Source organism: Condylostylus longicornis, unplaced genomic scaffold (genome assembly GCF_029603195.1).
Source record: "Condylostylus longicornis isolate FDR11 unplaced genomic scaffold, ASM2960319v2 ptg000010l, whole genome shotgun sequence".
NCBI lineage: Eukaryota > Metazoa > Arthropoda > Insecta > Diptera > Dolichopodidae > Condylostylus > Condylostylus longicornis.
The window spans coordinates 20,412,314-20,437,155 of NW_026577979.1; the positions used below are offsets into that span (position 1 = coordinate 20,412,314).

A 24,842-nucleotide genomic window follows, 5' to 3' on the forward strand; every position below is an offset into this window, starting at 1 on the left:
TGAAAATGAAAAATAAGTAATTTGTAAATTAAGAATATATAAAATTAGCCAGTTGCACTATCAAACTGTGATAAGGCATTCTAAATCGTTATTTAAAGCATATAGAAATTTTATTTACTCGAGGCACTCCTTACTTTTTGCTGAGTATTCAAAACTGTTATTTAGGCTTATATTCTGCATGAAAAGGTACTGGAAATGTAAATTATTTTATTGAAATTGAATTCACGTTTAAAATTATTCAACATAAGAGTTCTTGAAAATGTCGTTTGCGCTTGTGAGTTTGAACTTAAATAGTCATTGTAGCAGAAGGAAACTATTTTAAAAATTTCAAAGTTGCTACTTGCAGCAAAGAAGGCTTTTACTTTGTTATTGAAGTACTAGTCACAGTCATATGTTTTTAATATACATAACTTACTCTTAAAACATTATGTTACAAGACTTCCGATATTTTTAAATCTGCAAGTTTTTTACTTATCTTGGTTCGCAGGTGTGGTTTGAAATCTGTAATTAAATTATCTGAAATTCAATTTGCTGCAAATCTAGTACTTGAAATCATACGTAATAGACCTAAATTATCAAAAATACCCATATTTGAGAAAATATTTTAACTTCTTAAAAAAATACTTGTTGTTCGATAGTAGAATTATTAGAGTAAAAGTGTTTAAATTTTTGCTAAAATTTAGTACAATTTCTTAGAGTGCACTAGAAATGAAATATACTTATGTGTATGTGTGTTTAACTCATTATATTTCTCGTATTACAATAAAAGAAAATAGAAATAAAACTTTCACAAAATAAAATTCTTTTTACACAATAAAAGTTCTTAGACTTTTTTTTTTTGTTTTTGTAATAAGGGACCAAAGTATAAAGCTATAAAAGTTCTTAAAGTTGTTTTTAGTTTTATCAGTTTTTGTTTTATTCAAAAAACTTTTTCTTTTTATTTTACTAAAACAATCCCTTTAAATATGCGATGAAAATGAGAAAATTTATAAAACTAAATAGAAGAAGAAGTCTTCTTTTTTACGATAGCTCTTGGAATTACATTAAATCAACGTGAATAAAAATCTCACAATATTTCTTATACACAAATACAATCATAAAAGGGAATTTTATTTTTGCTTTTTTTTGTTTTTCTATTCTCATTTTATTTAGTTATCATACAGAGAAAATTACCCTTTGTTTATTATTATTTTATTTTTTTATAATATCCTCCATGAATCTTGAAAACTATATTAAGGTCATTTAATTTCTTAGCACGTGGACTTTCATAATTTAGATCCAGAGCTTGTTAAGTGGCACTTTTGTCTGCTTAGACCAAGCCTATATAAATATTATGTATAGATTATGTATTTTTATATATTTGGTATGTGTACGTTTGGGTATGTAAATATAATTTCACTTCCTTATATTCTATTTCTTTTTTGTTGTTTTGTTCTTTTTATTGTGTGTTCATTTTATTTATTTTGTCAAGTATTGTTGGTTACATTTTCCCTATAAATTTATTAACTGTATTTTGTACACATGTCTCTACATAATACTATATTTTGTTAACGTAAAAGAATAATATGCTTTCATATTGAAAGTAATGCGGAACAATAACCGAAACACTACATTCATTTCTCTTACACATACCTTTATATGCATACTTCATATCAACATAATAATCAATATGATACATGCTCGTACAGTATAGATGATGCTAGAAGTGTGTTATCAGAATAGCTTAGAAATTTATAGAAATTTTATAGGATCTTGTTTTTTATATTCTGTTTTCATTTATTCATTTTATGGTGGTTTTTTTATTGTTTTTTTTGTGTTGTTATTTAATTGGAAAGTTTTATTGAATTGAAATATTTTATTTGAATGAAATTCAATCAATATGCTTAATTTGAAAAAAATTAGATAAAGCGAAAGAGAGAGACAAAAATATTTTTTTTTTATTTTCTTAATCAATTATTCTATCTAATAAAAATTCACTACACTTGTCGTAATTACTACACATTAACAATTTAATATTAATGAATAATAATAAAAGAACTTTTTCTTCAAATTTTTATAGAATTGAATATTGAGCAAAGCTCAAGAATATTTTAGTAAGTTTTTAGGTTTCAGTTTCTTTTAGCAATATAACAATGCAGCAACCCATAGAAAACATTCAGAAAGTGGATTCATTGATTTGCCTTTATTATTTTACGCAATTACGCAAAAAAAATCACCAAAAATAATGCCTTTCAACTTGCTCTTACGTACAAGATGTTATGGATAAAAATTTTTGTTTTTAGTATACTGAAACGAATTACAGCATTAATCTTATTCCTCTGTTTCAAATGAGAAGTAATTTTATTGCATATACTGACAAATTTTTTTCAAAATCATCATTTACAAACTTGAATTATAGTAATTGGAGTGGTTTTAATTTAATTTCCTCACAGATATTTTTAACAAGTTTATTATGTAAATTTATTAATTAAATTTGGTGAAGTGAGCAGATTTGGTCCTTAAAAATTTATTTGAGATCGAATTGCATACCTTTAGGGAATTACATATAAATTGCATACTTATAGGGGATTATTTTCTTAGTTTTTAATTAGTAACCAAAAATTTTTTCATTTAATCAAAATTACATATACAAAACATTGAACTTGAAGAAATTATGCGAAAAAGGTGATAAAGCATGATTTATCTTTTAACATTAATTCTGTAAACTTCTTAATATTCAATATTTTGACAAATTAATTTGTCTCAAATAATGGAAGACTTGATTTTTTTTTAAATGCAATTATTTACAAAATTGCATGTTTTAAATCACGTTTACTAAACAAGACAGTATAAATGTACATAACATCTAAATCTAGAATTATTCTGATGGCACTATTGACATTGTAAATAATATGAAATTTGAAAAACATTTTCATTAATTTTCTTCGGGTGAGATCGATTTTATATCGGTTCAAAATTAAACATTTTGATTGCAGAACATTTACCTTAATATTAAGTTATAACGCTTGTAATTATTTTGTTTCTCTACTGCACCTACAAATAATATCATAGCGGCTTTTACCATAATAAAACCTTAGAAATTAGGAAAAAATTTACAAATTTCTTCCAATTATTCTTAATGTCAGAATAAAGTTTTTATCCTTCGACTAAAATCCTTATAATATCAATAATATTATTGCAAAACTTTTTTTAAATCATGTTTTTTGGTGAATCTTTTCCAAATCCTATTTCAATCGTTACGAAATAACTTGAACAGCTTCAGTTACCCATCATACATAACACAAAAATGGCAGGAAGCCAACTTTCAAGAGTTGTTTTAAGTGTCTGAACAATTTGTATTTTTTATGTTAAACATTATTTGAATAAGAGACCTCCTAGATTGTAAGATTTGAAAACTTTTTAATAAATCAATAATAATTAAAAAAAAAAATAAATAAAATTAAAAACCAAAAAAAAAGAAAATAAGCAGATCAAGAGTTTTTTTTTCTAACCTTATCAAAGAGCCAGAAAATCTTTAAAGTCTTTTCAAATTTCCTACACAAAACAAAAAGAAATTTTTTTTTAGAATGGAGATAACATTCTTTGAAAACGATATACTTATCTGCATAGGATACGGTAGTTAAAATTACAAAACTTTTGTCTTAAAACTTTTATTTCCCATTATAAAATGAAAAGAGAAGAAAGAGTGAAAGAATGTAAGAGAGAATGAAGTACAACGATTTCTTTTTATGTAAACAAAACGTCATCAAAGTAACAAGAAACTTATTGAAAGAAAGAAGAAAAAAAACTGCTTTCTTGCCATAGCCAAAAATAAAAGAAAAAACTTGAATATGAAAGAGAAGAAAAAAAATTGAAAATTTGCGAAAAAGGGGGGAACATATGAAATTTCTTGGCAAGTAAAGAAATTTTAATTTTTTTTCTTGCCAAAGCAGAAATGTTTTCTTTTTTTGTATGCATAAGTAGACACAGACTTTCGTGTAATGCGTCATGTATTCACAATTTAAACTGCAATGAATTGAAAGACAAGTCAGTAAAAAGATTAGATTGTAAGCCATTCTTTTACTTTTTGTTAAATTGAATTTTTGTTCCACTTTTGCTACTAAATGGTAAGAAAAGGAATTTCATCTTCATATAAGTATTAAAAATCTGATGGTACTTATTATTTTGGCCTTAACAAGAAAAATACATCATATTTTCTTATTTTCGCGTTTTTTGTTTGAGACCCGATTAGTTTCTTGTACAAAACATAGGCATACACTTTTGGAATTCACAAAGTTTCTCAAAGGAAAATTTCAATATGGATCAATGTTTTACGTTCAACTAACACTGTTTACCTGTAAATATAATATTACATTAAGATTTCCTTGGCTTATTATGAGTTTTATTCTCTTTTAAAATTTCATGGCCTTGTAACAGAAATTAATTTTGCTTCTCTGTTTGTAAATTCCAAAAGCATTTTATAGGTGTTTTTGAACACTTTATGTACAATGTATGTGACTAAAACAAAATTAAAACTCAGCAAATTTTTTCTTTTCTTGCATTCTTATTGCTTCCAAAATAATCGATTAAAAAATTTAATGTCATTTGTTTACTAATCTTCCTTTAAATTAAAAAAGATTATTGTGATTATTGTATACTTGGATAATGCTCTGCAGTTTATATTGTGAATCTAGATTAAAGCTTAACGATAATGTAATTTATTAAACGTACGAAAAATCGTAGTAATTGAAAAAATGGAATAAAACATGCCTTGCATTAAAATGATTTGAAATTAAACTAAAATTTAATAAAAAAAGTAAAAAAATTTTGAATTTTGGAACTCTTTTGAGTTATGGATGGTTGTAATTTAAGTATGAAGTTTATGAGGGCTGAACGAATGCAATATTATCGTACTGATCGCAGATTGTTTATTTTAACTTCCAATAATAATCAATGGATTCTTCAAGTACTAGAAAAACTACAAAAATGTTAAAAATTTTCGGAATGAGCATGTGCAGTGAAAGTCATTTCATTTTAATCTATTATACTATTGAACTATGAAGATAGTTATTTTCAATAGTTAGAAAGGAGTGGATGTTAACTTTGTAGATAGATCATACTTATCGTAACAATAATGTCCAAAGTAAGATAGATTTGGTTAATTTAAACTGTATGTTAGAGAATTTGTTAAAGATCATTAATGATATTCTTACGTAATGAGCTCTCTAACCTACAAACATCTTCAACTTCATTATACTATTTTTCCCCTTCAAATTGTCATAATTCAGTTGTATGAGTCTTAATTTTTCGTTTATTGTCAATAACAAGAGTAAATAAAATGGCATCTAATACGCGATAAACAATAATTAAAAAAAAGTTTAAAAGAATTTTGAGAGTGAAACGCTCCGTACCAGCCTTACGTTGAACAAAAAAATTATTTGGAGAAGAATCATTATAGAATTAAGCAATCTGATGTTGTGAGCAGATAACTGACCGCAATGTGTATTGTCTAGTTAAGCGAAGGTGTTTCAGAAGATTATGAAAATTCCTTTTGAAATTTGTTGTCTCTTAGTGGCTCTTAGAAGAACTTCGCTTTGTGCCATTCGAATTCTCTGAAAACTTCGAAAAAAATTAGTTTTGATAACAACCAGAATTAGAATACTAAATTTCAAAAAATTCATCGATTAGTTCTGTAAATATGATAAAAAATGTAAAATCAGCCCATAGTTCGGTTTCCGGGCTTCCAAGAAATTTATATGTGTACTGCTTTAACACCGAGAATTATAATTTTAAATTTCACGAAAATTGGGTGATTATTTCTCTTTATTTGCGCAAAAACTGAAATAAACTCGCTTCCCTACCATGGAGAAATGCGTTTCTACCGAAAACTGCAAAATTTGGTGCCATCACATAACCTCCTTTATTGTATGCAACGCAGTTGCTAAAAAGCAAAATATAAATCAACTAATGGGTCCAAATAAAAAAATATATTTAGAGAGGTGACGGAGAAATCCAAGATTCTCTAAGGAAATTACCAAAAGACAACAAAATATGAGCACATGCTATGTATTTCAAAGATGATAAAAATTTCAAAGAAGTTTTTCAAAGAAAATCACATTTTACAAACTTCCTTTTCCTCAATTCAAATACTTTATTATATGAAACTGTGATTGATTTATGTGTGATTCATATGTAGTTGGTTACACGAAAATATGTTATTATATCCAACATACATTCACATATTACGCATGTATACGTACAGTTAATGTTAAATTACGAAAAAAAAAAATTGTGTTCGTACACATTTCCTACAATTGATTTTCCCGGTTCTACAGTTCACAAACATAAATTTTTCGAGAGGAAAATGGTCGAAAGGGGAAAAATGAAACAAATTAACCAAAGAAGAGAGAATAATAATAAAAAAGTTAGTAAAAAATAATTTCTTTTTTGTATCAAAAATTATATTCACTTTATTTTGACAATAAAAGTAATTGGCACACGAGTCTTTAATCGTTTCTTTCGTAACAATTTCTCTTGTATATTGTCATATAATAAAGTTGTATTTTCACTTTTACATTATTTAAAAATAAAATGGGGAAATCAATATAAAAGCAATTGTGTATAAATAATAAAAAAAACAAACCATATATAAAGAAAAATATATACAAAGTTACGAAAAATTATTTGAAAAATAAGCAAATTTTTCTATTTTATCATTGTTGCTACAACCGCACTATCATTACTACCGTTATTATTATTATTATTATTATTATTATAGGTGACAACTTTTTATAACGACAACAATGGAATATAAATTCAAAGTGGAGTGAAAGGATAAAGAAAAATGATGTTCATTGCAAAAAGAAAATAACAAATTTCGTATTCTGTCACTTAATTTTCACCTGAATGGTCAATTTATTTGTTCTTACCTTAATTTTTTTGCTTATTTCCGCTTTTTCAATTGAAAAGGGATCATTAATAATCACAATAAATTTTTTAACAAACTATAAAAAATTTGTTAGGGATGAAGGCAAAGATGATAAAATAAATTTTAAAACATTGCTTCACAGAGGATTTGAGGAATTTCGGCTGTATTAGCTACGATCATACCAAAATAAGGCAACAGTTTTGATTAAACATATTCTTTCTTAACTTTAATAAAAAAAATTTTATACTGTGGTTCCTTATATTTCGCTTTAACGTAAAATGCATTCATTATACGTCAACTTCAAAAGTTTTTTTTTGCAGTTTTCAAGGTTAAGTTCATATTAACTCATTGCAATATTCATTATATTTCATATTTCAGCATTTTTTTTAGAAAGCAAAGGCAGTCAAACTAGTTAGTTGTTTGTCACTTCAAATATTTGCAAGCCCTGTCTCATAATATAAGGTTAAAAAGGTATGCTATTGTAAAGTATATAAATATTGAAGCAACTTCTGAAATAAAAATTTTTTCCTAAGCTGTTCCTAAATTTACTTTTGGAGAGGAGAGAGTAATGTAGCTGTGGACGTTTTTACTCATGAATAGTGTCGAAATGTGTTATAGACTGTTTGATTGATTATGATTATGATTTATTAAATATATATTACACATATCTATTTAAATATTCTCCATAAACCCCAATAACTCTGTTTAATGTTTAAAATCAAATTAAAAACTTCAATCCTTTATAATTTTTTTTTAAATGAACGAGTTTTCCTCCAAACTGAATATTATTAATTTATCATACTGACATTTACAATTTTTTGTTTAGTTGATTTGAAAAGTGCTATTTTTAATTTGGGTACACCACAATATACTCTTACTCTTTTCTTGTTTGCGTAGCATAATTAGATTATGTGCACACGTGAACTTACCTTAGCCATAAAAATTATATATGTATTCTTGAATATACGAAAAAAGCCCAATATATTTACGCATTTTCATATTAATATTAATAATAATGCCCCCAATAAAACCAAATTGAATGAAAATTAAAGAGAGAAAGCATATTATTTTTTACAAGATTTTTCGGTTTTAATATTTTAACATTTTTCGAATTCAATATATATTACAACTTGAAAATTTGTAAAATGTTAACGAACTTTCGTGTCCTATAAATCAACTATCGGCAAACTTTTGTGGTTTTTTGGAAAATAAGTACTATATGTGAGTATAAGTATGGGTTATTCGAGTTTCTTACATTATCTACTTATAAGAAGAAACGACATTTTAAACTGACTTTAATGATTATGTTTTATATTGACAAATAATAAATTTGTATGGAATTTTATGCACCTTATCTACAATATGTTATTTATGATTGAGCTCTTAAAATTTTCAAATTTTAATAGTCGAAATAGAATGATTTTTTTCTTGCAAGCAGAATGATGGGCCTAATTTTTATATTGAATCGGCCGCATGATGCCCATAGACTGCGCTTTACCGACTGCGTCTGCAAATAATATAAGTTCATTCATCTAAATTTTATGACTGGTTAGACAATAAAAATATTATAAACAAATTCTGAATAATATTGCCTGTAACTTTCATTAACATAAAAAACAGTAGAACTAGAACTATAGAAATATTTTTAACAAATATATGTAGGTCTCTAAATTCAAAATGCAGGGTATAGTAGATGTAGTTAAAGATAAGCTTATAGCAATATTTTTTTAAAAGTTAAAGAAAGTCAAGGTAGTTTCTGTGCTCAAAACACATTTAAAACAACAAATTCACCTTTTAAAAGTAGAAATTCAACAAAACAACTTTTAATCTTAAAATGAAATTTCTATTTATTCTTTTTGTTCAATTTTTATTAAAAAGAAAAACATTTTTCTTTTTAAACAAATTTTCATTACTTAATAATTGAGTTCTTATTCATTCTTCATTTTGAAAGTCATAAAGCACTTCACCTTTATGAAAAAGATTTTATTTGCATTTTGTTTTTTTTTTTCGTTTCTTAATAACAAATTCCAAGTATCTACTTCCTATTTTCAAACTATATTTTCCTTTTTGAGAATACAATTAATTTTTTAAGGAAAAGAACAATACCTTAAAAAATTTAAAAAGCTATTTAAAAAGAAGTACGAAAAAAAAGGAAGAAAAAAATGTTCTTTTTTTTTTGTATTTGCACGTACGTCAGTTATGAATTTAAATTTGAACGGATCAAATAAAAAGTTCATGACCTCACGAATAAAAGAAAAAAAAAAATGAAAACACGAAATTACAAAAAAAAATTATTTATGAAAAATATTTTCCAATTTTTTTTTGTAAAAAAAAAACCAAGTTAAATTAGATTGTCTCTTATACACTTACACCCAACACAATGTTCAAATCTATTTTATGAAAATTTCCAATAAATATGCATAAATCGAATTTGAAATCATTTGAATGTAGAATGTACAAAAAAAAATATTAACTCGATTTATGACAAAAAGAAAAATCAATTTCTCTTCATTTTTGGTCTGTTGAATTTTTGGGTTCGAAAATTTTGTATTTTCGCCTTATGTTCTTATAACAGAAAAAAATTGTGATCAATATTTTAAATAATGTCTGGCTCCATTTTTAAGTTTAGATTTTAATATTTTATGTTAGTAGCCATTATTTTTTTTATGTAAATATTATAAAAATTATGAAATATTGAAGAAAAATTTCAAATTGCCCGATCTTTAAATTTTTCATTTTACAACAAAATTTAAAAGTCCTTTATGAAAAAAAAATGACAAAAAGGAAAAAAACTAATACAGTTTTCTCTTCAAATTTTATTCTTCTTTTTGATGGCAAATATTTTCCAAATTTTTCAATAATCATTTCTCCAAAAACAAAAAAAAATAATAAAAAGAGAAAAAAACACAACAAAATAAACAATAAATAAAATAATAAAAAATTCACCATCGAATTATTTCAGATTTAATGCCCTAAAAGAAAAGAGAACAAATGAGAATAAATAAAAATCGTTAGAAAAAGACAAAATAACAAAAACAACAACGACAAAGAAAACAAACGGCAACAACAAAAACAACAACGACAAAAGAACTTAAATCGAAGTCTAATAAAAATAATGTTTTCAAATAATTTTTAGCCTTGTCCTTTCTAATTCCATTATTAACTCAAAAGAAACAACAAAAAAAAATAAAGAAAAAACAAGAAGAAAAAAAAATTCAAAGGATGAAAATATCCTATAAATAAAGTTGAAAGGAAAATGAAGGAAAAAATTATTGCCATCGATTGCAACTGTAGGATATTTGCGGCATAATAAAAAAAATAAAATCAATCTTAGGGGCTCATAAAAAGAATATTGTAATCATAAAATACATAAGATTGTCAATAAATTGATTTTTATTTACAATATTCTGAAAAATTCACTTAAATTAATAAATATGTTTTATATACGTGAAATGAAAGCCTTTTGAACAATGATGATTCACTTGAACTAAATAAAATATGTATGGAGAGGATTTTGTACGTTTTATACGCTTTTTTTCTTTGAAGAGAATATAAAAGTGCTTATTTTTCAAGGAAATTCAATTATAAACACATAACTTATAATGCAATTGAACTTTGTTTTTATTACATATTCATTACACAAGCACAAACATTTTGTTGTTGCAACAAATATTCGTTAAAATTTTATATGGTAACTGGAATCAATTTAGAATCAAACAACAAGTTGTTTTTTTTTTCTTTTTGTGAGAAAATTCTTATATTATGAAAATATATGTAAAATTCCTATAAAATATAATTTTATGAATATTTTCCAAGTTTCAATAAAATTTAGGGATACTGTAAGTTTTCAATAATCGAAAATTATTTTTGCAAATCAATATTTAAAATTTATAATTACATTGAAGCGAATTGCAATTCAAAATCGTAGTTGTCATGGTCCAATTTATTCACATCATATGCAACTTTATAGGAAAAACGTAATGAAACCATTGCAATCATATAGATACTTATTTTGACAGTTTCACTTTTTGTACTTTAAATTTTATTAAAATTTTGCGAAGTTACAATTAAAATAAAGCGAAAGTTGTCAGATTTCTAAAGCTACATTCATTTTGTTATTATTAAAATTTTAAGCGAACAAATTAAAATTTTAAGGAAGTTTCTAGTTAATTTAGTATTGTAGAAAAGTATTTGCTGGGAAAATTTTTCTCGATTGAATGTGAAGTTATCACATGTATAGTGCTAAATTGCTTGAAATTTGTATTCCACATTAAAAAAATAAATTCGTGCTTATAATTATAAAAGTACTGCAGCAATTATAAAAGTACATACTGCACGTCACAATAGAATAGGGGAGAAAGTGTAAACTAACGTGGAAGAGCCAAAACCCACACTACGAAAAAAATTTTATTTGTCGTACTGTACTAAATAGATAAACCGTTTCGCTCCAGTGTTTTTTCTTTAATTTAAATGTCCGAATTTTATATTTAAAAATATCGGAAACTTCAAAATTTGTGCGATCTATAAAATTTAGTTAAATTCCGTATACATCAGAAAATTTGAGTTTTTTGGTCGAAAAAACTGACGTAATGAAAAATTCGAACATAAAGAAACAATCAAGCTCTTAAAATTTATTGCTTAATTTAAAATATTTTAAAATATTTAAAGAAAATATCATGTTATTTTATGTTGGCGAATAATTATTATCGCAATAATTATTTCGAAATTATTAATTAATATTAATTCGTAATGTACTTTGAATTTGAATAAACCAAAGAAATACGAAAACTATTAATTCGTAATTAATATTACGAATTAATTGGGCTATAATTAATATATTAGAGTTTAGGGTTTACTGTTAAAGTTTTAAATAGCTAACAAAATTCAATTTAATTTATTTTATAAAAGAAATTCAAAGGATCGAATAATTACTTCATTATGGCGGTGAAAGAATTGTTTATTAAGCTTTGTCGGCAATTGTTTTCAATTCAAAGTACAAAGAAAAAAACTTTATTAACAGAACTTTTTTGCTATTATTAGTTTTTAAGATTGCTATTATCATCTTTAGTTTTCTTAAAAGTTTCGTAAGTTTTTATAGCTTTACCGTCCACTTCTCAAGATTTGAGAAAACATTATAAAAAACAAAAATATAAGATTTAGTTTAATAACCGTAAAAGTATTGCTTCGATGCAGCTCTGAACAACATAGAATTGTAAATCAATATCAAGATAATGGAGTCGAATAGTAAGTAAGAAACAAATAAGTTAAGAAACAGTTAAATCCAGAATTTTACCTAACACTCTCACTAATAATGACTTTATTATATTTTTCATCAAAATCTCAGCTGAGTTTAAGTTTTCTGTTACTGTAAAATATTAAAAAAATTTAAATATGGTAGTAAAACGTTTGACGATTTCTGGTAGTTAAAAAATCATTAAAAAAATAAAAAAATTCCGTATTTCAAATTTTCTCAACGTTTAGTCAATTCCAAAAAATGATCAGTGCTCATCTTTACAGAAATAGTTTAGATACATAACAGCAGAGTCATTTGACGCATTCATTTTTTTAGAAATAACTTACTTTTTGTCTAGTTTATCATCTTCCCTTCAATCACTGTTTTCTTCTTTGGATTTATGAGAAAGTCGATACGGAATAATGAAAAAGACCTCCGAAATTAATGAAAGTCTTAGGTTTCGTATTTATTTCACTAAAAAATATCAATCACCTATTATAGATAATATCGGAATTCTGAAGTTGAATTAAAAATCGTGTGGTCAAAACTATGATAGCATCACGAAATTTAATTATTCATTTTCATATTGAAAAAAATGTGATAAATCTAAGAATCGCAAAAACAGAAAGGAATGGAAAGAATAAAAATAAAATCATTGCTTGAGGAGAAAAAAAATGCTAATCTCATTTCCATTTTTATCTTTTCATCATTATTGAGATTCAACTAAATCAATGAGAGAATCTCTTATTTGTTATATTATTTTTTATTTATTTATTCCTTTTTTTTTTGCATGTCCTTCATGGATGCTAATACTGTGCTGTTAGCACTTCTTTTTCTACTTTTAAATTTTTATATTTTATTTTTTTTTTTTGTTGTTTTTCAAAAGCATGAGCAAAACACCCGCAATTTTCATTTTGATCACAATAAAAATAAGAGAAGAACCAAAATGACTCGATTTGTATATTTACATGCCTACATATAAAAGAATATTTGAGGATTTAAGAATGAATATTTCGATGTGTAGTGTACACAACAGAATATAGGTATAGGGAGGGTATGTATGTATAAAATAATAAAAGTATATTCGTTAATATATACAAAAAGATTTTGAATAAATAAAATTTTCGTTATTTTATTTTGATTTTTATTTTATGCCTATACGCCTAGATTTAAGAAATGAGTTTTTGATGCCAAAGAAATTTCATTGGGTAGCACAATTTTAATTTTTAATCAAATGAAAGACCAAGAGCACCAAAGCATTTAAATTTTATGGTTCATATAGGATTCATTTTATGAAATGAATTTTTAATCAATGTTAAAAAAAAAATATAAAAATGATTATTTTTAAAAGCTTTGCTTTAATGCTTTTATATATAGAGTAAACCGGTTTTCATTACCAAATTTTAAATAATTGAACATTAATTTAAATAGCATGGACAATAAACACTTTGAATTTAGTGTTAATTTAAAAAATAAAAACCATAACACTTTTCATAATTATTAAGAGTAAAGAGAGTTGTTTGGATTGAATGTAGTTTGAATTATTACACAGGCCGGTTGTATGTTTAAAGTAATTATATTATGATTATGTAAAATATTGTATTTCAACTACCACACAGGCCATATTTTACTTTTAGCATAATAATTAAGTTGTAACTGTATTTGTACTCAAGCTATAACTAAATTTTATTATATGGTTCTTTGTGGGCCTACAACTTAAAGCAATAAAGATTCAGCTTTCAATGTGCTGAGGACGAGAACTTCCATTCAGAATAATGTTTTTATGTGAAATGCTCTTTATGTACTCTCTATTTTGTGAATAAGTACTCTCTATTTTGTTGATAATTTGGGTTGGTTAACTTTCGCGTAATTGAACCTTGCTTTTTATTATACCGTAGGTTTTATAAATACCTCGATTCAATGTAGAGTAATAAATTAACACTTTACTCATAATGTTATAGTAAAACGTTACTTTTATAATTACTTTACAAAGTATTTAACCCAAGTTTCTTGAGATTTATTGTGACGCTGCTAAATTACAATAAATTCTATCGGCGTATTGTTGCCGTAAGCCAAAACTATTACTTTCAGACATCGATCAAAATAGAAAAACTTTAACAGAGCTTTGATAAAACGCGCATATATCCAACAAAAATAAATATTCTTATAGCACATTAAAATTGTTTTATTAAAATTGGGACTCAAGACGCAAAAGAAGCCATAACAAAAGAGTCAGGGTTGATAATCTATGTAAATATAAAAAATGTAAACAATCGTTTTAAAATTTAGTATTTATAACATTTCAAACATAAATCCCTTGCTGGTTTTGCATTTTTAAATTGTTTGTGGCGTAATTTCCATCTATTTGTACTTAATAACTCAAATAATACTATATAATACGCATATACAGGCATGTATACTCATTATCATATACCCAAGAGTAGTACATAAATAATATTTTGTAAATTCAAATTATATTTTTAAATTATTTAAGGGTTCGTATTATATATTTTTTTGCTCTGATTAAAGCCTACTTCTCTTATTACTATAAAATATCAAGGTTATATAAGAGCGCTGAACCTTATTTACAATATCCTAGAGATAAATACATTATAAAATCCTTTTCTTTTTGAAAATACTATAATAGATATACAAAAAAACCCTAACCAAAGTATGAATTTTATAAATTTATTTAAAATTTATGTTCATAAGTTTTATTTATTTAACACAAAAAAAAATATAGGAAATTGTGTCACATACTATGAGTTCATTTTTATTTAATAGATTTACAAACAAGTTTACAGTGCGTCCCTGAAGCAAATTTTTGTTTTAAAAGACATAAAATTGGACATTTTATTTTTCAATTCTTTAATACTCGTAAAGAAAATAATTGAAAATCATGAAATTTATGTACTTTTTACAAGTGGCTCTCTTTTGATTAGAATACTCTGTCTATAGCACACAAAATGAGAAATATAACACAGACTTCGTTTAGTTCTAATTTTCAGCTTTGTATAAAATAGTAAATTATATACATATAAATATGTATAGATGTTAGATCAAATAATAAAATTGTGAAAAGTTAAGAAATTTTAACCTTTAAGTTACAAAGGCGCATATAACTTTATATAATCCTAAGTTTGATGCTTAAATATCCTAAAATTTTAAGAAATTTCAACTGAATTAACGTGTTAAAAGTTAGCAAGATATTTCTTTCCTGCACAGTTATATGTAAATAAATATACATATATATGTATGTACATGGGTTTAGTAGCATATAAATTGTCTTTGCAAATCGATAAATAGTTATTTAATTTGGCATTTTTTGCAACAGACAAGAAGAACCCTAGAAGGACGAAAAAAACATTACAATTTTCATGTAATCTCTGAAGACTTACAACCCGCAGATCATTAAAATCATATATGCAAATCTCGAAATATTGTTTTCTAAATATGCCAGTGCATATAATTATGACATTCTTAGCATTATCTATCACGATAAATTTCCTAGCGCATATTATATTTTAAGATTAGTTGATATTAAAATTGTAATATTTTACAAAAATTGTGGTTTGTAAGACACTGATTTCTTTTTGACGGAAAATGATATTATAAATGAATTGGATTGCTTAAGAATTGTATAAACTGGCATAGGTTTATTTTTCATCCTTGATTTGAAACCTTCTATAAAATGGGTGACGATAAGCTACTTCAAATATTTGCACCAATCATTTTATGATTAAGTGAGAGCTCTTGAATTTATTCCAATAATGAATTAGAATATTAGATAATATAGCAGAACTTGACCATACTATCTATTTCAATTGGAAAGTCAGTTAGGTCAAGTTTTTTCATATTAATATTCGCTATGAATATTCAAAGACTATGCAAATAATATAGAATTGTAGTCATCTTCCAATTGCATGCAGTATACACACTTAATTATGAAAAATCATATTTTATCAGAGCAGTCATACAACTTGTAATTCTGATGTTTTATAACTATTCAGATCAAATTATTCAAATTACATTTCAGTATTGTGTAGTTTGTAATGATGTAATCAGAAACATTCCCTTCTAAAGAACTTGTACCTTAAATATATTTGAGTGCAGTTGGATAATGATATAAAGAATTTGTAGTTACACTTGAGTAAAATGTACATGTCTCTGCTCATCCAGTGACAACAAAATATAATTACTTCAGAATCTGACAACAGAATGGAATTACTTCATTTTTTAAAAATTTAAAAGATTTTAAAGAATATTAGAGTCTATACGGCAATGTGAATTGCGGTGTTATTATTTTTAATACTCAAATAATTATTTATATTGTGTAGCTGTTGTTCTTTTTATTTCAAATTTACTTATCACAAAAGTAAAAGAAAATTTTTTGCTTTTATTCAAATATAGTAAAATACGTGAGTTAAGCCTTTAAATTAAAAAAATCAACATAGGATATGAGTTTAAAATATACAAAGTGTACACACACAAACGTAGCATCAGTATTATTGTGTACACTTAAAGGGATTGAATCTACGATTTTTTTTTAAGAAGAAAATTCTCTTTGTACTTGTATACAGAATTTGTTTAATATCCCCAAAGGAATTGAAAATTATTGCCTATATACAAAACCGGTACATAAAAGAGCAAAAGAAAAACTTTTCAGAGTAAAATATACGATCCTAATAAGTGTTTTTTGCTTGTATGTATTTATGTATCAAATAATGTACGAATAATAGCTATATCTAATATAGGACCAGTAGTATATATATATTATTTTAAGAGTACTTATTATATGAGATGATCATTGAAGTTGAACGTACACCAATTTAGGAATCAAAATAAAATATGTAAGTACAGACATGAATTCAAATTATTATTTCAAGGAATAAAAAAGATAAAAACTAAAAACATAAGATTCTTTCCGGCTATATATGTACTTACATAACTAATAAAAACTGTAAAATTTAAGTTGAATGTATGGATGTATATAAAATATATTATATGTGCGTGTATAAGCACACAAGATTTTGAGCGCACCAAATTTTTATTACGGATAAGGCAATTCATATTCTACGAAAATTTAAAAAAAAATTTCAGAAAAACGACTCATACGAGTATAAGCAAATGCATAGCATTTCGAAAGTGTGAATACGAGCACTTCAAAAATTATTCTGTAAATTATAACAGGATTCATATTCAAATAATTCCGACAAGATTTCGTAATATGTCTTGCGTTTATGTGAGATAAAAGATTTTTGTCTGATTGGCCCATTACAATTAAAATTTCTTTACTTGTAAAATTACACTTTTTCTTATCGAAGTCATGGTTTTTTTACTAATTTTATGTAATCACAGAAATTGACGGAAAAATATTAAATCTATTGCATCAAAATCGGGTGAAGTTAATTTCAAAACTTTCTATTAAAAGCCCAATGAAAAATCTGTTATAAAAATCTGTTAAAAAATTTCATTTCGCCGTACTGAATAATTGTACTCTTTATAATTTGAACTTATTTCGTAGAACAACTCATTTTAAATTTCTCAATAAAATTAATTTCTTGCGAAGATGAATGATTTGGTATTTAATTGAAAGTTCGCCTTTAAAAAAGGAAGAAATGCCTACCTTCATTCTCGTAATATTTCATGGAATGAATACTGCACATCATATTCATCACATAACATAAATTATAATTCTGTATAATTGTACATATATAACGAATCAAGATATTTAACAATAACAATTTTCCTTTAGTATATAGAAAAATATTTGTATGTATAAGAGTATTCGTTCACAATAAATTATATTGCTAAAATATACATACGAAGGTACGTGTACAATTGGAGTAGATTGGCAAGTATATACGTAATTGGAGTATCCCCTTCTGGAGAATGCCTAAATAAAATATATAGTTGTACCAAATACCAATCATCTTAATGTGGGGTCTATGCGTATAAAACATAATCCTGCGTACCTACACAATTATGTTCTGGTATTAAATCTACTGTCTATATAAATACAAACCTCTATACCCGATATTTGTTTTAAAAATGATTAAAATATTAAATCATAACAAACTTTTAGAAAAATTTCTGAGACTAAACAAAAGTAATGTTGAATTAAAGTAGAAGGAATTCCAGGGTATAAAATCTGAAAAGATAAAAAGGGAATCTGGATAATAATTTTTATCCATTTTATATTAGTAACAAAAAAAAAATTAAGGATAAAGAATTGAATAGAAAATAATATTATAATGAGAATGAGAAAATGTTAATGATTGAAAAGAAAATGGTGGCATGAAAATATGAGAAAGGGTCAACTTTTTCCTTAATTAAATCATTTTGTCACCATTAATATGAAAGGAAACTCATTCATTTTGTTGTTGTGGTTCTTTCTTTTCTTTCTTTGTTTTGGATAAATTGAATAAAAATACATTTTATGGTGATTTTTCTAAATCTACATACATACAATGTCTACGTTTGTGTATTTTATATTAAAATAATAAATTTTATTATGTTAAAAGGACACAAAATTAATGACATTTGCTTGATGAATCAAATTATTTTCAAGGAAAACGTCAATTTTGTATATTGAAATATTTTCGTGACCTAGTTTTATTGTTACATTTTTAGTCCCCAGATACTTTTCTGATGTGTAAAAAAATGTAGACCATATAAATAATTTTGCAAATATGCCATAAAATTAAAATTTCGAGGATTGTAGCAAAGAAGTTGTCCACACCATTGAATTCAAACCTTGTGACGTCACCATCATTGAGCAGAAACTTTGAAAAACTCGTAGTTTTAACAAATAATCTTCCAAAGTAAAAAAATCTTGTATAATCTTCTGAATCTTTTTTGCGTGTCTTAAAATGTTATTAAATAAGGATATTTGAGTTATTTAAACTATATGATAGATGTACTTGGTAAAGCTTTTTATTTTAAGATCATTTAAATTCTTAATAATATCTTAATATTTATAATTTTGAAAATAAACTTCCAGTCGGTTTTTAGTTGATCTATAAGGCTGCAATTATTTTATAGGAATAAGCCTTTAAAATTTAATTTTTAATAGTCCTTTACAACATTTTATGGTGTTCATCCCCAAAACAATTTAAAATAAATGTTTTTTGAGACTATGACGTCACAAAATATTAATAGATTTGCAAGGTTAACTTTTTCACCGCAAAAATTCCAATTCCCAATTACTTATTACCACAGGCTATGATGTGTGAAAAGAATTATTTTGAACTAAAACGGCAGAGGATACTTTTATAATTATTTCCTTGTGTATTTAAACTTTTTTGCTTATTGTCTGTCTAAAAAATAAAAACTTTAAGGAAGATGCAGCATTAAAAAAATTTAAAACATATTTTATTTTTTATTTTATCCTTGAATATTAATTTATGAAATTTTTGAATTTTCACAGCTGATCTAAATAATTAGGAAAGAGCTTTAAAATAATTTCATAATGAAATGATGAATACTTTTTGAATTGATTGTGTTCTAGACGTATTCATTAAAAATTAATTTTACAAATATTTCGAATAACTATGCAAATTTCTTTTCCCATAAGTATTTTATTTAAACTTTGAGTTTTAGGCACAAAACGCATCACGAGTTACACAACTCCTGTTTTATTTAGTATATTAATTCATACCAGAAAGAAGTATAACACTTCTTGTTGAAAAGTAAGAACAGTTGCAGTTTTGCCGATTGCGTACCTGCTTGCGTATTTGTGCTGCAACATTTGCAAAATATAAGAGTAAATTTTTTGGTTCTTGAGATTATAGATTTGACATTAAATTATTAACATCTTATATTGGATTATTAACAGCTTATATTGAATTATCAACAGTTTTATTTCTGACGTACATCTTACCGACGCAAAATTACGTACGTATTACGGAAGATGTAACTTTCAAATTTTGGAATGTGCTCTTGTACTCATTTTCTTTTATATTTTTTGGGATGATAGGCTATTACATTTAATTTTTTTTCAACGTTACGTATTAAGACTTAAATCTTGATTGAATTCTTTAACTGCTAAATAATTCTGTGTATAAGGATCTGTAATCATTTCCCGACATAAAGATTATAGATTATAACATCTATCATCCACAATACCCACATTTTAATTAACACACTTTAATTAAAAGAATAAGCTTTAAAAGAATTAATGAATAATAAAACAGAAAATTTGGCTATTTCTCTTATTAAGAATATTTTAAATCTTAAATAAATCCTCCATCCAAAACAAGATTTTCAATTTTTTTTGTATTAAAACAATAAAACAAAGATAAAAAATATTTGGTTAATTTTACTAAAATGTGAAACCAGACAACAAGCTATCAATATCCTTATATATTGTACAATAATATTCCAAAATACTTTGAAAATTTTTTAAGGCTTTATTCATTTCGTAATTTTATAGAACAGATAAGAATTATAATATTTTACCTTTCTTCATCATTTTTGCCAATTATATATACCTTTTATTTTTATCTCTGTAATCATTTTTAATTAAAATAAAAAAAAGAAGATAAACTTCAGTCCCATTCTTCAACCTTTCATCTTCCATATACTAAAAGGTTCTTCTATTATTTCCGTTTTTATCATTGGATCTCATGGCCTCATACTTCAAGAAATCAAAATGTGAAGAAATTATATTGTGAATATTTTAAAAAACTCACCTTCTTTTAATATTTTAACTTAAACATGAATAAATTTTGATAAATAAAATTATTCTAAATTATTATAAAATAGATATACATACGTATGTACATGTTTTCATGGTTTTATTAGGTATGTATGTATAATATTCAGAAAATTTTGTGAGTCCGAAATTCTGGTTAAAGAAACTTAAACAACTATTTAAAATTTTTCAACTTTAAATTTCATCATATCAAAATTATTTTCAGTAAATTTATCTACAAAATTTTTATTAGGTAAATTTACTTTTAAAAGTTCTTACTAGAGTAATGGCAAATAATCTGTGCAAGCCTAAACATTTAATTAATGTTTAATAGACGTAATGTTGCAAAAACAATATAACAATAATTTTCTCATATTTTGTTAAAATATAAATAAAGAGAAACTTATTAGCTCCTAGGTCGTAAGTCCAATTTGGCAATTGATAATAAGGTATTGATTTATAACCAGATCACAATAAACCAATATGGCTATATTGCATTCAACTTTGGGGTTGTGTCAAGAAGACTCACATTAAGAAAATTCAAACCTTCCAAAATAAAGTTCTACGGGGCATGGTAAATGCGCCATGGTATGTACGTAATGATCACATCCACAAGGACCTAGGGGTTCTTTTCCTTGTAGATGAAATTAGAAGTTGTGCTACAAAGCATAGGGCTTGTGTGGAACAGCATGTAAATATGGAAGCAGCTCGGCTGCTAGACACTGGCGTTATGACAGAAAGACTTAAACGGACAAGACCTTTTGATTTAACACGAGATACCAACACTTTTATGGAAGGTTTTTTAATTCCTGTACGGAAAAACCAAATTAGCGCAGAGGTAACAGTTGGTCTGTGGGACCAGTTTTACCTGTTCACAGTTTAGGTGATTTTTAAAGGGTAGAAGTCACGCTCCCCCACTGTCGGAGGAAAAAGGCATATAGCGCGTCATTCTTCTTCGTCTTTCGAGATTTTTTCACCTAGCACAAAAAAAGAAAAATTTTTTGTAAAAACTATTATGAAGACTAGCAAATTTTCTCTAAAGTGTAGAAATTATTTTGCAATTGAAAATTTTGTAATTGTGAAAAAATTTGTAACTTACATTACAACTATTTTCCGGTGGACAAAAATCCCTATATTAGATTAGATATTTTTAATATTTTTTAAAGATAAAAAACTGAATTGTCTTAGGACACATGTTTCAGCAAAAAAGAACAAACATACTTTTTAAAATTATTGGTGCGGCTCACTCCATTGTTAACTAAAATAAATATTTTTAAGAACGTTTTAGTTTTTACTTACACGTAAAATTTTGGTGGTATTCGTTTTTAAATCTGGAAGTAGAAAAATAATTTTACATTTAGTATCAATAAATTAATTTAAATAAAAAATTTTAATTCGAAAAAGATTATAATATTCTAGAAATTAATCACAGAATTATGTATTAGCAATTAATACAAAATTTTTTAAGTATAATAAGGCAAACATTCTTTACTTATTTCCTATATTTTTATACTTAACAAGAAAAATTTTAATACAAATCTCAGTTTATTTAGAAATCTGAAAATATTGGGCATCTTAGCTGCTACTAAATATGTATAAGGGAGAATTTTTTTTAAATCCAACGCTTTATAGGAATAAAAAATTTGACTAAGGATATAACATTTAATCTCCTTATGAAAATCTTAATCCATATGCCTGCACAAGTTGCCTTGAACAGGCTGGTATATCGGGGGCTGTTTTATACCAAGACTATTTCAAGTATATGCCTTTAAATAAAGCGCTACATTTATTGGACTTGTACCATAGTGCGTTTTCGTAGAATAAATAAAATGTTTTGCAAAAAAGACTTGCGAAACAATGTTACATAACATAAAATTAAAGTAGATTAGAAGCGAACTCATCACAATTTAACTTTAAATTGTAAGCTACTTCAAGCTACATTTGACTGAGCTTCAAAATTCAAATATAATATTAATTGCATTAGATTTCGCATTATATTTGTGAACATACATTATATATACATACATAAATACGTCATAGAAGATCCTTTTTTTTTATGTTTCGTAACAAAAACAAATTGCATTTTTTATTAAAAGAGAAATAGCAATTAATAACAATTCTTCGTTTTACTATTTGTTTTATTAGCTTTGCAAGTTTTGGAAAAAGGAAACATTAAAAGTTTGTAAAAAAAAATTAGTACTCGTATTTTACCGAAAAGGAAAATCGAGAAAGAAGGATCATGATATGAAAAAATCTGCAAGTACAAAAATATTTATGTGAAAATGAAACACTTCGTACCCAATATAATCATCGTCAGTGACTACCCAAATATTAAAACACTACAATTATTACAATCGCAGTTTTGAGTTACCTTATGAAAATGTGTCTTTGCAAATACACGATTAAGTGCAGTTGGAATGTGTTCCGATGATATTTTTGGCGTCATGGATCTTTTGACCAATTTCATTTTATTTGCTTGATATTTTCGCAATTATGTTTTTCAATATTTTCAACGTCTTCATTTTTGATAATAAAATTGGTTCGATCTATCGGATCCTTTCTTTTTTATTACAGGAATTTATGACCTTTATGAACTCAGTGTGTTCGCGAATTCTCGTAATATGTACAAATTTTCATATCATTATTTTGATTTATTTTATAGAGTTTTCTCAATTGGGGTTTTAAACTAAAAATTTGAATTGTGACTACTTCCTAAGTGAAATTTAATCTAAAACTTTTATATTACCTAATGTGTAGTTATAATAGCAGTAAACCTTTCCCATCTGTAACGTATATCATTACTAATAATACATGAATATACAACAAACAAACAATCCAACAACTTTTCAAACAACCTTTGCAACCATACAAAGCAAAGAACATTACTACTCGTAATAATATTTTTCACAGAACAATAATGAAAGTTCATTATTCACACTTGTTAACAGTTTTATAATATTAACAAAATAAATTATTTGTAAATTATTAAGCTGAAAGTATAATAAGAAAAATTCATTCCAATTAATTAAACAAAACTACGTATTTAATAACCGTATTCCAATTATCACCAAATTTTCATTTTAAAGAGTGCTGTCGAGTTGAATATACATTTAAAAATTATGAATAATTTTCTTATATGATTTCATATTTTAAAGTATCCACGCTAGAATAAATTTCCATGTGTTTAAATTATTTATAGTGAAGAATTTTCTAAATATGAAACTACTAAAGAAATGAATAGTTTTTAAAAAGGAACAGCGTGACCCCCTTACAACTGAACTTTTCTTATAAAATTAACAAAAAGAGGTATTCTCTCATCCAACCTGGAATATAAATGAAAAAAAAAATTTATGCGACGTCTAAATTAAAATATCACAATTGCATATCATTTGTTTTTAACATTCATGCACAATACACAATTTTAAACCTATTTCAAAGCAATTCCTTATTATTTAACGTAAAGTTTAAGGGATTTTTAATTGTGATCAAAGCACGAAAAAATATTTTATTGGGGTAAAATTATAAAATTTTAAAGTAAAACGTGCTCGTGTTATATCACTCCGGTTTTTAACATTTAAGAAGCACTTGATGTCTGAAAATTTACGATTTTTTGCTAGTAGCATACTTCGAACAACAAAATTTAAACATTTATTTCATTCTAATGATTAATTAGTAGGTCGCATTGAAACTAATGATAGAAAAAGATGTTTTGATCAGGAACCTGTTAAATGACTCTTCATATATATGCCCAAAGGCATTAATTTGACTATCAAAACAAATTACTTTGACTAACCAGTTTTTGTTTCTATTTGCGTAAATAAATCAATTTTGGCTCTAGTTTGCTGAGGTTAATAGAACTGGATTCGACTATAATTTTATGATTTTTCCAAACAACATTGTTAAGTTTTATGTAGCATACATACATGTAATGAAACTCGATACAATCACTTTTAATTAAACGTATAGCATTATTATAACATTTTTTCCAACTCACTTTGCTTTTATTA

The 24,842-nt window shown here is 25.4% G+C and overlaps 1 long non-coding RNA gene across 1 annotated transcript in view; it reads right to left on the reverse strand.

Moving 5' to 3' along the window:
• The window catches only part of LOC129619046 (uncharacterized), a 186,717-nt gene that overhangs the window by 100,870 nt on the left and 61,005 nt on the right, over nucleotides 1-24,842 (reverse strand). The window contains exon 2 of the long non-coding RNA XR_008697840.1: nucleotides 22,135-22,166. This is a non-coding gene — a long non-coding RNA (uncharacterized LOC129619046). The remainder of the gene's footprint in view (nucleotides 1-22,134; nucleotides 22,167-24,842) is intronic.